Source organism: Eleutherodactylus coqui, chromosome 6 (assembly GCF_035609145.1).
Source record: "Eleutherodactylus coqui strain aEleCoq1 chromosome 6, aEleCoq1.hap1, whole genome shotgun sequence".
In the NCBI taxonomy this organism is placed as follows: Eukaryota; Metazoa; Chordata; class Amphibia; order Anura; family Eleutherodactylidae; genus Eleutherodactylus; species Eleutherodactylus coqui.
Genome location: NC_089842.1, coordinates 207037606 through 207046187, shown reverse-complemented (window position 1 = coordinate 207046187; position 8582 = coordinate 207037606). Strand labels below are relative to the sequence as shown.

The 8582-nt window shown below is 42.4% G+C and overlaps 1 non-coding gene across 1 annotated transcript; it reads right to left on the bottom strand.

Annotated features, from left to right (window-relative positions):
* Nucleotides 1-5736: 5736 nt before the first annotated feature.
* TRNAR-UCU (transfer RNA arginine (anticodon UCU)) lies at nt 5737-5810 on the bottom strand. The gene has a single exon. It is a non-coding gene; the product is annotated as a tRNA-Arg (tRNA).
* Nucleotides 5811-8582: the final 2772 nt, after the last annotated feature.

Sequence of the window (8582 nt, the reverse complement as noted above, 5' to 3'; positions counted from 1 at the left end):
TCAGACCTCCTCGGCAAGGTGTGCCGGGTCAGCGCACATTTCCGCAAGTGCAACACGGACGCTGCCACCCTGCGCACCCTGCAACATTGGTTTAATCTGCCAGTGCACCGACTGCTTTGCGACGTGCCCACACGGTGGAACTCTATGCTTCACATGTTGTTCCGGCTGTATGAGCAGCGTAGAGCTATAGTGGAATACCAACTCCAACATGGGCGGCGAAGTGGGAGTCAGCCTCCTCAATTCTTTACAGAGGAGTGGGCCTGGATGGCAGATATCTGCCAGGTCCTTGGAAACTTTGAGGAGTCCACCCTGATGGTGAGCGGCGATGCTGCAATCATTAGCGTCACCATTCCCCTGCTATGCCTGTTGAGAAGTTCCCTGCAAAGCCTAAAGGCTGATGCTTTGCGGGCGGAAATGGAGGCGGGGGAAGACAGTATGTCGCTGGATAGTCAGAGCACCCTCATGTCTATATCTCAGCACGTGGAGGAGAAGGAGGGGGAGGAGCCTGAGGAGGAAGAGACAGCTGGGCCCACTGCAGAGGGTACCCATGCTGCTTGCCTATCATCCATTCAGCGTGTATGGCCTGAGGAGGAGGATACTCAAAGTGATCTTCCTAGTGAGGACAGCCATATGTTGCGTACAGGTACCCTGGCACACATGGCTGACTTTATGTTAGCATGCCTTTCTCGTGACCCTCATGTTAGACGCATTCTGGCCACTACGGATTACTGGGTGTACACACTGCTTGACCCACGGTATAAGGAGAACCTTTGCACTCTCATACCCGAAGAGGAAAGGGGTTCGAGAGTGATGCTATACCACAGGACCCTGGCGGACAAACTGATGGTAACATTCCCATCCAACAGCGCTAGTGGCAGAAGGCGCAGTTCCGAGGGCCACGTAGAAGGGGAGGCGCGGAGATCAGGCAGCATGTTCAGCGCAGGCAGGGGAACACTCTCCAAGTCCTTTGCCAGCTTTATGGCTCCCCAGCAAGACTGTCTCCCACCTCCCCAGTCCAGGCTGAGTCAGAGGGAGCAGTGTAAGAAGATGGTGAGGGAGTACGCAGCCGATCGTACCACCTTCCTCAGTGACGCCTCTGCTCCGTACAACTACTGGGTGTCAAAGCTGGACATGTGGCTCGAACTCGCGCTGTATGCCCTGGAGGTGTTGGCGTGCCCTGCGGCTAGCGTCTTGTCAGAGAGGATGTTTAGTGCAGCTGGGGGATTCATCACGGACAAGCGTACCCGCCTGTCAACTGACAGCGCCGACAGGCTTACACTCATAAAGATGAACAAAGCCTGGATTTCCCCAGACTTCTCTTCTCCACCAGCGGACAGCAGCGCTACCTAAAGAACTTTGTCAATCTGTGTATGGTATTCGTCCTCCTCCTCTGGCTCCTCCTCCTGAAACCTCTCGTAATCACCGCGAATGGGCAATTTTTCTGTGGGCCAAAAGGCTCACATAACTTTTCAAAATAATATTTATCTGTTTCAATTCTCATTAAAGCATTGAAACTTCCACCTGAACCAATTGTTTTTTAGACTGGGCTGCCTCCAGGCTCTGTTACAAATTAAGCCACAGTACGCTAAGCGATTAATGGGTTTCACCTGCCCTCTGGGTTGGGCATGGGCAATTTTTCTGGGGTACATTTGTACTGTCGGTACAACAATTTTTCGGGCCCTTGCCTACAATGTAATCCAAGTAATTTTTATGGGCTTCGCCTGCACTCATGGTACACCACTGTGTCTGGGGTTGGCCTACACTTTTGCTACAGAAATGTTAGGGGAGTCGTATAACAAATTTGTTCTATTAGATACTGCGGTGTACTAATGCAAGTCACCTATATTAATGAGTCATCATATGTTTGCATCATACATTTGACTCACACTAAGTGACAGGCATATTACTTGTATCACGTGACTCCTATCATGTGACAGTGATGTATGCAGTGATGTCACTAACTTCAGCGCCGGCACGCCTATTTTCATTTGCTTATGGCCGACGTACAGCCACCTCCCACACTGACAACGCAGTCACATCAATAGTGCCAGTAAACACAATGGCGTCCTTCATTGAAGGGCTGGCTCTCTGTGGAGGCTGTCACGGCGTCATCTGCGTCGTGACGCCACGGCGCAGTAACGCAGACAGCGCCCTCCCCTATCTCTCTCACAACTACACTGTCTACTATGAGAGACGCACAAACGTCGTGGCGTCATGACGTCATCACGCAGTGATGCAGCCAGCGCCCCCCTCTCAACCTATCAGCGGTATAGAGCTCATTATGGGAGGTTCCACAATGCACAGCCAGTTTCCCCTATTACAACATCCCCTAGGAGATCGGCCAACTATACGGGCGATCGGAAATTAAAATGAGCAACTCTGATGAAGCATATAGGCGCTTATGATCTCTAAATATCTATAGCTACTCCCCTAAGGCTATTGTAACAAGAGAGACAAGAAAGACCAGACGATCTCTCTCCTCCCTAAAACTAGCTGATTGGCTAATTAAAACACACGCCCACCCTGGGAGGAGCTCAGCTTGCTTTATAAGGGTAGACACTTGACTACTGCTCAGATAGCCCTGACCTACCATCAAGGCCAGAGGCGCTGCTCTATTCACTCCAGATCTGATATCATTATACCTCGGATAGAGGCAGATTTAGAAACAGGAAGACTCTGTGATAGTGACCCCACTGTGCAGATTTAGTTACTGGGTCAGACTCAGGTGTTGCTTATATTGCTTATACTAGCAACTCTGGGCTTGGCACTATTTGACAGGGGTCACTATGATTGATTTATAGTCGGCACAAAGGGCTTGATGTTGACTCCTGCAATATTCTCCAGAGAGTCCTTCTCTATTTAAGCACGAGAAACAGCCGCTATATGGCAGCTTATGCCCTACATTGCCCGATATCAAGTCTATGTAAGGAGCCTCTACTGTGCATACTGAGATACTGAGTCAGACTCGGTTGTTACATATATTATCTTGGATAACTACCCTGGTCTGACCAGTAGGCACTCCCGGATAAGGGTCAATTAGGACCCATCTACAGTCTACACATAAGACTTGATGCTACTCTCGCAACAACTTTCTAGAGAGTCCTCCTCTATCTGAATACGGGACACTGCCGCTACATGGTAGTGTGTGCCCGATACCAATATCAACTATGCTCTAGTTGACACCGAATAGGATACCGCCTATATTTGGCCGGCTTCTCCTCATCCTATGCATATCAATCTATCGCTGTGAATTAGCAGATATAGCACGAACATCTGGAGTGATTGGCCTATTACCGTATCTTTCTGGTTCTAAGTGAACTCGGAAATAAGCAATAAACAAGCACACTTACTTCTTTTGTACTAATAAACAAACAAAACTGATTTCTTTAGTACTAAACTCAATGATCTCCTGATGACCCGCCACTATTAGCGGAGAAACGCGTTGAGAATAAAATTACAAGAGATTATACAGTACTGAGAGAGAAACTACAAGAGACTATACAATATTTATAAAAAAAAGTGCAACAGTGCCTATATCAAAAACCTTAATGAATTAAATGTTCAAGGGCTGTTTAACAGTCCCTTGAAGGAGAAAAAGTGTGTCCATTGACATATATACTGGACCCACAACTTTCCTTTTCCCTTTCTGCTCGTAGAAATCTAAACAATAGAGGGATTCTAGAGGGATCTATATGTCCATGGACAATGCTGTAGAGACTTGTATCACCACAGGATATACATCATTTACCTTTCCCTACACCATAACCCTCTAGAATCCTATTCTCCCTCTGCCTAAGACTGCATTATGTCTATCATCAATTCCAGCCTCACTGCCAGGATTACTCAGTGATATAGGCTAAGCTGTCCATCTTCTGGACAGTGAACCTTTTTCCTAGAACCAAGAGCACGGGAAAGGGATATTAGTAAAGAATCTGGTCCGAGTTCTTATTAATTTTTTGGTAACCAAAGCCACTGTATTCGTTAACTATCTATAATACGCTGTTCCCTTCTGCTATAACCGTTACTAAGAGGGAAGTAGCATAGTATGTGGCGATAAAGTCTCCGAAGAGACTTCTATACCTCTGCTAATCCAGTGGTTCTTGTGTTGTGCCCTGTGTTTGTCCAAACAGGTTTTAAATATAATTAATAAAAGGTATTATTTTTAAATTTGTCTAAACTGTGAAAGGGTATTAGAGAATTCTGGTATCAATAGAGGGGTCCATTGTTCAGATCCCTTACCTCTTGGACAGAGTGGATGGTGCTTACCAAGAACGTTTATCACTTTGGAGGGCCTGTCCTGTCTTCTATTATACAAACATACGACTGATTTTAATATACACCATGTAATGCTTCATTCCCCTGTGAAGGCGCTGCAGGGAAATTGAACACTTACAACCAGATTTCTACACAGATTACAGCTGACTGATGGGGTCCCACCAAAAGAACACTTTGTGATCTACTTATTCTCAAGGATTCCTTCTAATCTATAGGGATTGTTCGAAGTCCTAGACATCCTCTAGTGGTGACTGCAGGCAGATACAGAGTATCATTTAACTCTATGTCTACGTTTGGAATTCCATCTCAAAAAATGAATCTGGAACCTGTTTAGAATAAAAAATAAAATCGTTATCAAGGGTGGGCAATCCAGGCTTAGTATGACAAATGATTACTGGAATGCAGTATGAGGAATTAAAAGGGTTTTACAAGATTAGAAAAGCGTGTCTCATTCTTTGAAAGCAGATCCAGACCTCTCAATAATTTGTGTCTGATATTAAAACTCAGTCTCGTTGACAATAAGAGAGTTGAGCAGCAATACCACACACAACCTGTAGACGGGTGTGGCGCTGTTTCTAGAAGAAAGCAGCCATATGTTTCTAATCCTGTACAATTACTTTAATAATGAAGATTATTAAAATGCATTTTTCATATAACAGAATTGGTAATAGGGAATAGAAATTTTACCAAAATAACAGAAAGAGTTTAGTAATGCAAACTTCTAATATTAAAGTGGATGTCCAGTTTTAAACTGTTGGTCCAGTTGTAAACTAGTAAATCTTACATTGAGCAGGGGGTTGGACCCGATAACCCTGGAGGTCCCTTCCAACTCTACCATTCCATGATTCTATTATGGCTTATCCTCAGAATAAGACATCAATAGTAGATTGGTGAGGGTCCATCATTCAGAACCTCAAACAAGTAGCTATTCGAGGGGCTGGGTAATCTAATTTCTGGAGGGAGTAGACCGCTCCGTTATTGCTGCAGTGGACAGGCTTGATATCACATGTACGGTAACTCATTCACTTCAATAGTAACATTGCCTGTAAGAGCAAGCTTGGCCCATTAACAGCTGATTGGCTGAGGTCCTGAATGACGGATCCCACAAATCTACTATTGATGACCTATCTTGAGGATAGGCCATCAATAGCTTATAACTGGATAATCCCTTTAACTCAATGCAACACGGCACAAAATAAACTGTTAAATGACAAATTCAGCTTTGCTTCATTTTCCATTCTAATAGGCATTTATCTTTTTCAAATCTTCTCATGAAATATAATGCATATAGTCTAATAATCGTTACGATAGATATGAGATAGATGGCAGCAAAATGCCCTAGGAAATGTGAGCATTGCAGAATATACCATTCAGAATCAAAGAACAGGCTTGGTAGCTAAATAGATAATCACAGTAAATTTTGATGGCATTGTGTACAAAACAAAAGACTACGGTAGGTACCATCTCTGCCGGGACTCGAACCCGGAACCTCTGGATTAGAAGTCCAGCGCGCTCGTCCATTGCGCCACAGAGACCTCACCGCATGCTCACCATCAGCATCAGCTCTGAAATAGAATATACCTTCTGCATCCACATCATCACTTGTGCATCATTTCAGCATCATCACCAGCCCTCCCCCTCTCAGGGAATGCTGCAAAATCAGGACTCAGGAATGTAGAATAAAGCTGACGTGCTTCTACATGCTGGCTGCAGCTGGAGAAACTGGAAAGGGTTAATCGTCAATGCAGGAGCATCCTCCGACCAAGCACTGCATCATCAGGCTGCCAGATCTGAGAACAATGGCATATAAAAGATGGAGCGGAGCACAGGATGAAGAGTCATGGCACAGGGATGGGAGGGATACAATGAGGGCTGGCAGCTCTGCCAACTGGGTCACAGATAGAATGGGCACAGGAATCCACACAAATAATTTTAGGTTGATTACAGAATCACAGATGGAAAAGCGGGAGGTATTATCACATTGAATGAAGCAGAAAATGGTGTCAGAGGATGCAGGAGGGACGAAACACACAATAGAATAGAATAGACAGAGAGATAGATATGTGATAGATATGAGAGAGAGAGAGAGAGAGATAGGAGAGAGATAAATAGATATGAGATGGATGGATAGATAGATAGATAGATGAGATAAATAGATATATAGGTATATGATAGATAGATAGATAAATATATATAAATCGATATGAGATAGATATGAGATAAATAGATATGAGATAGATAGATATATAGATATAAGATAGATACATAATTATAGGTACATCATAGAGATAGATAGATAAATATAAATAGATATGAGATAGATAGATATGAGATAAATAGATAGATATTAGATAGGTAGATAGATAGATAGATAGATAGATAGATAGATAGATAGATATGAGATAAATAGATAGAAAAGTGTGTCTCTTTCTTTGAAAACAGATCCAGACCTGTCAATAATTTGTGTCTGATATTAAAACTCAGCCTCATTGACAATAAGAGAGTTAAGCAGCAATACCACACACAACCTGTAGACGGGTGTGGCGCTGTTTCTAGAAGAAAGCAGCCATATGTTTCTAATCCTGTATAATTACTTTAATATTGAAGATTACTAAAATGCATTTTTCATATAACAGAATTAGTAATAGGGAATAGAAATTTTACCAAAATAACAGAAACAGTTTAGTAATGCAAACTTCTAATATTAAAGTGAATGCCCAGTTGTAAACTGTTGATCCAGTTGTAAACTAGTGAATCCTACATTGAGCAGGGGGTTGGAACCGTACACCCTGGAGGTCCCTTCCAACGCTACCATTCCATGATTCTATTATGGCTTATCCTCAGCCCCTGAGCCAATCAGAGGCAGCCCTCACTCACCCATTCATGAATTCATGAATGGGTGTGAGTGAGGGCTGGCCTCTGATTGGTCAGGCTGTGACCATTCAGAGGCATCTTATTCAGCAGGCGGGGATTTTAAATCCCCGGCTGCTGAATACTACTCACAGCTGTTCAGAGCAGTTCAGGAGAACTGCAGCCTGCCGCGCTGAACTCCATCTGCCGGCACCAGGTGAGTATATATATATTTTTTATTTTTACACATTTCTGGATGAATTGCAGGAAAGGGCTTATATATTTAACCCCTTTCCGACAATTCATCCCGCGATCGCCGGCAGCCCATTGCATTCAGTGGAGTCGGCTGTATTGCCGGTTCCATTGAATTCAATGGGCAAACATCGTTCTTCTCTGTCACAGCTGTTACAGCTGTGGCAGAGAAGAAGGATTTGTCTTCTATATGTTCTCAATGGGGTTGGCGCTGCTGCCGCCGGCCCCATTGAGCGCATATAGACGAACATCCGAACATCGTGTGGTGTTCGTTACGAATAACGAACATCCCGAACACCCTAATATTCGTCCGAGCATCAAGCTCGGACGAGTACGTTCGCTCATCTCTAGTAATGGTCCATCATTCAGGACCTCAAGCAATTACGTGTTCGAGGGGCCCAGTAATCTAATTTCTGCAGGGAGTAGACCGCTCCGTTATTGATAGATAGATAGGAGATAAATAGATATAAGATAGATATAAGATAGATACATAATTATAGGTACATCATAGAGATAGATAGATAGATAGATATAAATAGATATGAGATAGATAGATAGATAGATATGAGATAAATAGATATATATTAAATAGATAGATATGAGATAGAAGATAAATAGATGATAGGTACATCATAGAGATAGATAGATAGATATGAGATAAATAGATAGATATTAAATAGATAGATATGAGATAGAAGATAAATAGATGATAGGTACATCATAGAGATAGATAGATAGATAGATAGATAGATAGATAGATAAATAGATATGAGATAAATAGATAGATATTAAATAGATAGATATGAGATAGAAGATAAATAGATGATAGGTACATCATAGAGATAGATAGATAGATAGATAGATAGATAGATAAATAGATATGAGATAAATAGATAGATATTAAATAGATAGATATGAGATAGAAGATAAATAGATGATAGGTACATCATAGAGAGAGATAGATAGATAGATAGATAGATAGATAGATAGATAGATAGATAGATAGATAGATAAATAGATATGAGATAAATAGATAGATATTAAATAGATAGATATGAGATAGAAGATAAATAGATGATAGGTACATCATAGAGATAGATAGATAGATAGATAGATAGATAGATAGATAGATAGATAGATAGATAGATAGATAGATAGATAGATAGATAGATAGATAGATAGATCACAGAGACAGAGAGCTGTGA